The sequence below is a fragment of the Coregonus lavaretus genome, assembly GCF_964263955.1.
Source record: "Coregonus lavaretus genome assembly, chromosome: 20".
NCBI classification, from domain to species: domain Eukaryota; kingdom Metazoa; phylum Chordata; class Actinopteri; order Salmoniformes; family Salmonidae; genus Coregonus; species Coregonus lavaretus.
Genome location: NC_140007.1, coordinates 43,059,984 through 43,069,307, shown reverse-complemented (window position 1 = coordinate 43,069,307; position 9,324 = coordinate 43,059,984).

The following is a 9,324-nucleotide window of genomic DNA, read 5'->3' as shown; positions in this document are numbered from 1 at the left end:
TGACTTCTCTCCCCAGATTCAAGCCCCCATCACAGTCAGGTGACTCAACATTCTGTAAGCTGTGGTCCACTGGCTGGCTGGTCCAGCCATCTATAGTGTATTTTAACACTACATGTTAAATGTGGTATTGTAGAATCTGGTTGGTATAAAAACAGGATTCTACAGCACGTTCAAAGAATATGACCTCTGGGTAGAGGATCACTGTGCATTGACAATTACTATTATGTGGCATAGTGTATGAATCATATACATCAGCTTCCACCCACACTGGAACACGTGCATCAGCTTCTGCCTACAGCCTGTTCTAAAATGAAAAGGACCATGTGATGAGTATTAGGAACCAGCATCGGTAGGTGAGAACCCTCTGCTCTGTCCAGGGGAAAGTCAAACGTGTTCATAACTTCAGGACCACAACGTCTGTTAGCCCAGACTATGGAACTCCGAATGGGACTTGATAATATCTTGAGACACAGATTACTGGATACTGGTGCAGGATGCAACCTTCGCTTGGGGAAGATGCCCTAGAAATTAGAAACGTCGTCAAAAGGATGGGAAGGAAATTCAAATAGATACCTTTACACTACAAGGACATCAACATCACGCTCATAGAAGCCGACAAGGACATCAACATCACGCTCATAGAAGCCGACAAGGACATCAACATCACGCTCATAGAAGCAGACAAGGACATCAACATCACGCTCATAGAAGCAGACAAGGACATCAACATCACGCTCATAGAAGCCGACAAGGACATCAACATCACGCTCATAGAAGCAGACAAGGACATCAACATCACGCTCATAGAAGCAGACAAGGACATCAACATCACGCTCATAGAAGCAGACAAAGACATCAACATCACGCTCATAGAAGCAGACAAGGACATCAACATCACGCTCATAGAAGCAGACAAGGACATCAACATCACGCTCATAGAAGCAGACAAGGACATCAACATCACGCTCATAGAAGCAGACAAAGACATCAACAACACGCTCATAGAAGCAGACAAGGACATCAACATCACGCTCATAGAAGCAGACAAGGACATCATCATCACGCTCATAGAAGCAGACAAGGACATCAACATCACGCTCATAGAAGCAGACAAGGACATCAACATCACGCTCATAGAAGCAGACAAGGACATCAACATCACGCTCATAGAAGCAGACAAAGACATCAACATCACGCTCATAGAAGCAGACAAGGACATCAACATCACGCTCATAGAAGCAGACAAGGACATCATCATCACGCTCATAGAAGCAGACAAAGACATCAACAAGCAGATACAACCTCACTATGGACTGTATGGATCACAGAAGCATTGAAAAGACAACATTTCAGGAACTATCCTGAACTGCTTCCCCTCCTATCTCACATATAGGTGAGAATAAGTATTGTAGAAGAGTGCAGGTCCACTCAGTCACCTGTGGTGTCCCACACCCTGGTCATCCTGACCGTACTTCCTCTCAGTTATGTTAATCAGGTGACTTAGGGTCCTCTTCCACAGTTTTTCGGATGACATGCATGTCTACATCTAAACGGCCCCTAATCCCTTAAAGTACAGGCTTGGTTGAAGCTCTACATTCTTCATGTGAGCAGAAGCAAAACTGAAGCCATACCAAGTTGCCACCCTTTCAAGTGCACCCACAGCCTGATTAGCCAGGAATATTCCAGAATGCACTATATTATATCTGCTCCAAACAGCTATAAAGTGCCTTTCTGTATGCTGTCCTCTCTCTGTTCTGGACTGATGATATAAAAAGGGCTTTAAAAAAATATTTATTAGGCTTTATAAATGAATTTGATTGATTGTCCTTTATTTTATTTACCCATAGCTAGAGCCTTGCGTTACCTCGAGGCCGATACAGCGCCTTCTCACATAATGTGTGAAACAATTGTAACGTCATTATCCAATTAGTCCAAAATAAGTTCCCAACCATGTTGATTGACTTCAAATTAAATGTCTGCCGACACTCACAGCATCGTTCTCATCAGCAGGCTACACTAGGACCGGACACAACCTCTAGCCACATAGGGCCTACAATGTTTTATCAATCAAAATAAATACCATCGTAAAAATAATGAATTGATTGTGTTAAACGCACATATCTTTTTCCAACATGAGTCATTAATAAGTAGTATTTTTAAATAATCAATGGGTATTCATTAATTTATAAGTCCAAAAAAAGCTGTCATCTATTTCATAGATCACGTAGATTCAATTGACAACTCATCAATCAATGGATCATACAGTTCTCAACATGTTGCACTTTATATACAGTTGAAGTTTGTCCAATTATATCTGTATGTTACTGTACTCTGTTGCACTGACTGTCCTCAAAAATGTGAGGTAAAAACATGTAACATGTAAAAGTTATCACGTTTACTATGTCCCAGTTAAATCAGTTCAACTGAAGAGGCTAGTTGACGAGGAGAAATTAAACTACTGGTTACAAATAGATAATCATATTTCTGGCACCATTTAGCTAACCAAGATGATTGTCCATCAGTCTTTATCAGTTAACTTTACTACAGGTTTCGCTACAATCTTTTGCATCCCCAACTGTTTACAGAAATATGAGGTAGGCCATAAGATTCACTAGAGCTTCTGCTGTGACTTCAAAATCACCAAATGACCTGGGAAGATGTCAACATTATCCAGCAAGTTCTTTACAGAAAAAAAAGGTGGTATAACCAAAGTTTTACACTGTGCAATACTCCCAATTGGAATAATATCCATTTTATTTAGAGATGAATGTTGTCTAATGTTGAGGGATTTGTACAAAGACTGAGTCAATTTTAGAGGCCAATTTGTCCTGGAAATGAACACGACAAAAAGGAGTTGGAAAAATTGGTAATATGATCTCACAAATGTTTATGTAATGGATGTACTTGAAGGTTGAATATAATGCTGTTAAATTCAATGCAGTTTTGCTAAACAATGTACACTTGCTGTGTTTATTATTTGAAATGCATGGAGGACATCTACAGAACAAAAACAGCAATATTTCATGCAATGTTTTAAAGCTTCCAAATTGTAATGCCCACCGTTCATGGGTAAAGGCTGCCATTAGCATGGGAAATTACAATTTTTATTATTTTAGTAAATATTGTCAATAGCACATTTTAGAGCTCTACTGAACTGTAAATTAAAGTACAAATATTACACCAGACTGCTATAACATTATTGACCTCATGACCTCCTGAATGTCACTATTCTATGAATCCAAGTAAGAGGGTTATTAACCCAGTCTCATTCTGCAAAAGCATTTTAATTTCATACAATGTGCACTACTAACATTACATGACTGCCCTCTAGAGGTTACCCCAAATGAAATCAGTGGTAAATATCAAGGCAGGAAGCATGTGAAAGACAACCGCTTAGAATGGCCTGGAGGACAGGAGTATAACACAACTAAACCGTCAAGATATACAGTATGTTTGGCAACCAAGTTGCATATTAGTTATTGTACACTTACACACAAAACCCAAGACCCTACATAAAGACAGCACTTTAGTTAAAGAGTATAGGCTACAGAGATAGAGTTGATTGTATGACTGGTACATTGTAAATTAACTGGTTTTACTCAGTGGTTAACAGTTTTTGGTTTGTAAAACAACATTTAGCTGCGTGACTTCAAGATCACCTAATCACCAATAATTTTGTCAACAGTTGCGCTATGAGACATAAATATTCCTTGTTTCAGCCGTGTCACTAGCCCCTCTGTGTGTGAAGACATTAGATCTATTTTGGTGTTGGAGCTGCTGCTTTCTCTCATTAGATCTTCTTCTGTGGTGTTGGAGCTGCTGCTTTCTCTCATTAGATTTTCTTCTGTGGTGTTGGAGCTGCTGCTTTCTCTCATTAGATCTTCTTCTGTGGTGTTGGAGCTGCTGCTTTCTCTCATTAGATCTTCTTCTGTGGTGTTGGAGCTGCTGCTTTCTCTCATTAGATTTTCTTCTGTGGTGTTGGAGCTGCTGCTTTCTCTCATTAGATCTTCTTCTGTGGTGTTGGAGCTGCTGCTTTCACTCCCCCCCAGTCTCAGCTTTAGCTCCTTGTACCTTACAGAGTAAGTGGAGGGATGTTCTCTCCTTTCTGTTGCAGTTTTTGGTAGAACTTTGTCATCAATTATTTTCTAAAATGAAATAATATTTAACACATAAAGCTCCCAAAATGTTATGGCCACAGTTTATGGCTACATTATAGGAAAGGCAACCATTAGTCAGGGTGTCATAAAACAAGGTTATCTGGTGAAGGGGTGTTTCAAAAGTGGGTATCTTATCCAGTGGCGGCTCCTGAAAAAATTCTCAGGGGGGGCAATTTTTCTGATGATTTAGGTGACCTACACACATTTTAAAAAAGATATGTCCAGCAACAACATGAAGACAGGGGCAGCATATAAGTCAATACCAGAAGCATTTATTGACTGATCTCAAAAGTGTTGGCTTACCAGGGTTGGTGGAGCCCTCAGTTTCATCTTTGCCTCGCAAAGCTAACTCAAACACTCCGCAAAACTTCACACACTGGATTAGCCGGCTGAGGATGTGGCGGTTCTTGCTAATGTCGTAGTAAATATATTTGTTATAGTGAATATGGAATATGATATGTTGAGTAAAATGTTGTGCTAAGATCTATTTAGGTCAGGAGCTGGTTATAAGTTCTGTTCCTATCCAATAACAATGGACAAAAGGGTCCTATCTTGTCAGCCTTGTCAGCAGGTGGCCAAGGACAACACCCACGCCATAGGCCTCTCAGTTCTTCCAACTCACGAGTTCTTGCTCTGAGGACACACACACACACACACACAAACACACACACACACACATCATCACTGTTAAACACACACACACACACATCATCACTGTTAAACACACACACACACACACACACACACAAAAATCCCCTCTCTTAGGCTGAACATTTGAAGACAGAGAACCCGACTCAGAGCCAATGCAACAGTGACAGTAGCCTGGAGGGGACCTCGCCCAACTCATCAGGACCAATCAGAAGATCAGAACTACTAGATTCAACCTACTTCATTTATTGCATAAAATGTCTGCACACAATGTTTCGGGGCTCTCTTCAGATAATAATAATAATAATATGCCATTTAGCAGACGCTTTTATCCAAAGCGACTTACAGTCATGCGTGCATACATTTTTGTGTATGGGTGGTCCCGGGGATCGAACCCACTACCTTGGCGTTACAAGCGCCATGCTCTACCAGCTGAGCTACAAAAAGGTACCTGCATGGTGGGGAGAAGAGCCTGATCACTGACTTCAGTTTGGGGTTGTTTGGCTCCAGGAGAAGAGAACACAGCCTGGATGATCTTCAATCTCAGCCTCTCATGCTGGAAGACATGGAACCAGGTTTAATTATGACTTAATAAACAATAAACCTATAATTAATAGTTGATCTACTTAACTCTTCATAAATCCTTCATTAAGTATGCCTTCCTATTAATACCTTACACTTGGCGTTTGTAATGATGTTTAGGCTACTATTTCGTCATTTGACCATGCATCTTGCTGACCGTGCGTCTTGGTGGTTGGGGTAGATATTTTGTATTTTGTATTTTGTCGTTATAAAAAGAAGCTTATCAAACTGGGTGGTTCGAGTACCGAATGCTGATTGGCTGACAGCCGTGGTATATCAGACCGTATACCACAGGTATAACAAAATATTTATTTTTACTATTCTAATAATTACATTGGTAATTAGTTTATAATAGCAAAAAAGGCACCTCTGGGGTTTGTGGTATATGGCCAATATACTACGGCTAAGGGCTGTATCCAGGCACTCCACGTTGCGTGGTCCTTAGCCATGGTATATTGGCCCTATACAGCGCATTCGGAAAGTACTCAGACTCCTTACTACCACCTTTAATCACAATGTTTTCAATCCTGTTTTATCTATACTTTGTTAGCCCAGCACCTATGTTTTTATGTTTTAAAGGATGTGTGTATGACCACAAAAAAATTCTATAGCAATCATGTAAGGCATTAATAGTAAGGCATACTTAATGAAGGATTCATGAAGAGTTAAGTAGATCAACTACTAATTACAGGTTTGTTTATTTAGTCATAAATAAACCTGGTTCCATGTCTTCCAGCATGAGAGGCTGAGATTGAAGATCATCCAGGCTGTGTTCTCTTCTCCTGGAGCCAAACAACCCCAGACTGAAGTCAGTGATCAGGCTCTTCCCCCCACCATGCAGGTACCTTTAGGGCAGTGGACGCTGGTGACTTGAAAAATTGAGGAGGATGGGAGACCCACGGTATAGGCGCAGAACGCACAGAGACGACAGTGTGTTTCAAAAATTGTCAAAGACTAATTATTTTACCCTAAAGCGTTTAATAAAGACATAGTACAATAATGGGAATGAGAGGGCTACTTACATAGTGTTGGAAAGGGATCACAGCAGTGATTTAATGAGGGTATGAGGCATGAGTTGAGGTGTTCAGAGGCTTGACCAGTGCTTGACTGGGAAGACAAAAAAACATTAACACAACACACTACACAGTTAGACAAAAGAGCTAAGAATGAGTTAGTCCAAGCAAGGAGTAAAATCATTGATGTGTAATAATGTGATTGTGTTTGTGTATGTGATTGACTCTACATACAGTACTGAGAGAAAATTGATATGGCTCCTCACAGTGCTTGGACGCAAAACATTCAATGTGCCAGTGGATGAGCGGACACATGAGATGTGGCTTCAGTTCATGTCAGGAGAAAGTTGACAATTAGTGGAGTGGAGTAGTCATCACCTCTTAATCAGGGAACAGGAGGGTGTCGTGTAATCAAACTTGTCTGTATGTGAGTAAAATAACTACTTTAACGGTGTATCTTTATGAAGGCACATTTATTGCTAACTTGACGTTGCTTCACATTACAAGCCAATCGAGAGAGCGATGCTTTCCTCATGAACCCCTACAGTCCCACAGACCCTCATTAGCGTATGGCCAATCAGGATGCAATATGCAAATAACACCATCTCCCCTTTGTCTCAACAGACCTCAAAGGACTATTCTGCCCTTATGTCGTTAGGTCTGTTCCTGCCTAGTTCTTCTGGAACAGTTCAACATAGACATGAACGTAAAATATTTTCTGTGAATGTAAAATATTTCCTGTAATCTTTAACCCAAAATGCATCTCTCATTTCTTTTAACACAAATCTACCCCACAGGTATGTTAGAACTGTAACAACTTGACAGCTGTAGTTTTGTCTTTTTATACTTTGAGCTCAGTCTTTTGTTCTTGTTGCTCTGACTAATAAGTTCAGTCTTTGAGGTTTAACTATTGCTCGCCCAGACCTTGTTCTGGGTGTAGCAGGTACATCCAGGATTACCTTGGGTGTTGGTGGTCTCTGGCAATGCTGTGTGTCGGAGTGGTGAAGACACTTGAATCGTCTCCTGCGTTGCGTTGTTGTTCTCAGGTCCATCCATAGGGATGAGGTGATGTCTGTTCCTGCGGACAGACCCGTGGGGAACTTCCACCATGTAGGATCGGCCTATTGTCCGTAACCAGGACCTCAGGTACTCCATGGCAGGCGAATATGGACTTCAGATGAACTACGACATCCGCAGACTTTGTTAGTGACAGGTTTGCGATTTCCACATATCTTGAGAAGTAGTCCACCACTAGCAAGTAGGTGGTGCTTTTCAGAGTGAATAAGTCCGCTCCCAGTCTTTGCCAGGGTCTCTCAGGTAGTTGTGACGGTATGAGTGGTTCTGTGTGGTTTGTGCGCCCTTTGATGCATGTCCTGCAGTTAAGCACAAGTTTTTCAGTTGCTGGCTGAGCCCAGGCCACCCCACAGCCTGTTGTGTGCATTCTCTGTACTTGACCACACCTTGATGACTCTCGTGCAGCTTAGTGAGGACATCATTTCGTAAGGCTGATGGAATGACAAGTCTTGTTCCTTTCAACAGAAGACCGTCGTGCACTGTGAGAAAAGCGCGTTCTGCCCAGTACAGTCTCAGACTCAGACCATCCTTCCTGTCACACAGTCATGACTTTTGAGCACACACTGTCGGCTTTGAGTTGTTCTCTCAGATTGTCCACGTAGGAAACACTCACTGGAAGCTGTTCCACGATGGCGTCCACATAGATATATTTGTGGTCTCCATGAGCTCCTTTTCTGCAGCAGTAGCTTTAGCTTTGACTGGTGCACGTGACACCGTGTCTGCAGTCCACAGACTTTCCAGGGACATGAGCAATCGTGTAAGAGTATCTCATAAGTTTCATCCTGAAGCGTTGGGTTTGTGGGGGGAAGAGTGTCCAAGGTTTGGTTCCCCAGAAGGCTCAGGAGTGGTTTGTGATCAGTTTCAAGCTGAAAGTGTTGACCAATAAGAAGTGGTCTCTGAATCTTTCACATGCCCATGTCAAGCCAGAGAGCTTATTTTTCCATGAGCGTATCTCTGCTCTGTTGGTGTGAGAGACCGGGAAGCGTAGGCAACGGGTCTCCATTCCTCGCTCTCCTTCTGCAGCAGCACTCCTCCTAGTCCGTAGTCATCGGCTGACACCTTTATCTCTTTGTTTGGGTCGTACAAGGCGGCTGTGGATGTCAGCTCCTCCTTCAGCTCTTGGTCGGCCTCCCAGTACCAGTAGTTTCTCTGAGAGGTTTGTCCTTTTCTGCTAACTGAGGGATGAACTTTCCCAGTTGGTTCACCATTCCTAGAAAACTCTGTAGCACACTGACGTTGGATGGCTCCGCCATTTCCTTGACAGCCTCTGTCTTTGTCGGATCGGGCTGTACTCCTTTGTCTGAGATAATGTGGCCCAGGAACTTCACTTCCTCCTTTGACAGGTCACATTTGTCCATGTTCAGAGTTAAGCCGGCTTTTTCCATCTTCTGCAATGCGGCATGAAGTCTTGCATCATGCTCCTCCTGAGTTTGTCCCAGACCAACACATCATCCATGTGACAGACCACACCTTCCAGGCCTTCAGTGACCTCTGTCACCATTCTGTTCTGGAAGTGTTCAGGTGCTGAAGCAATGCCAAAAGGCAGACGGTTGAAGTAGTAACGTCCGAAAGGTGTGATGAAGGTTGTTAGCTTAACTGACTCCTCGGCTAGCGGGATCTGCCAGAAGCCCATGTTCGCGTCGAGCTTGCTGAAGATCTTTGCCCCGGCTAGTGAGCCAAAGGTCTGTTCGACAGTGGGAAGTGTGTATTCTTCTCTACACACTGACTCATTGAGACTGGTGAAATCGACACATATCCGCACGTCCCCGTTCTTCTTTGGGTCAACCACCATGCCGGCGCACCAGTCCATGGGCTCCTCCACTCTGGTGACAACCTTGAACCCTTGCATG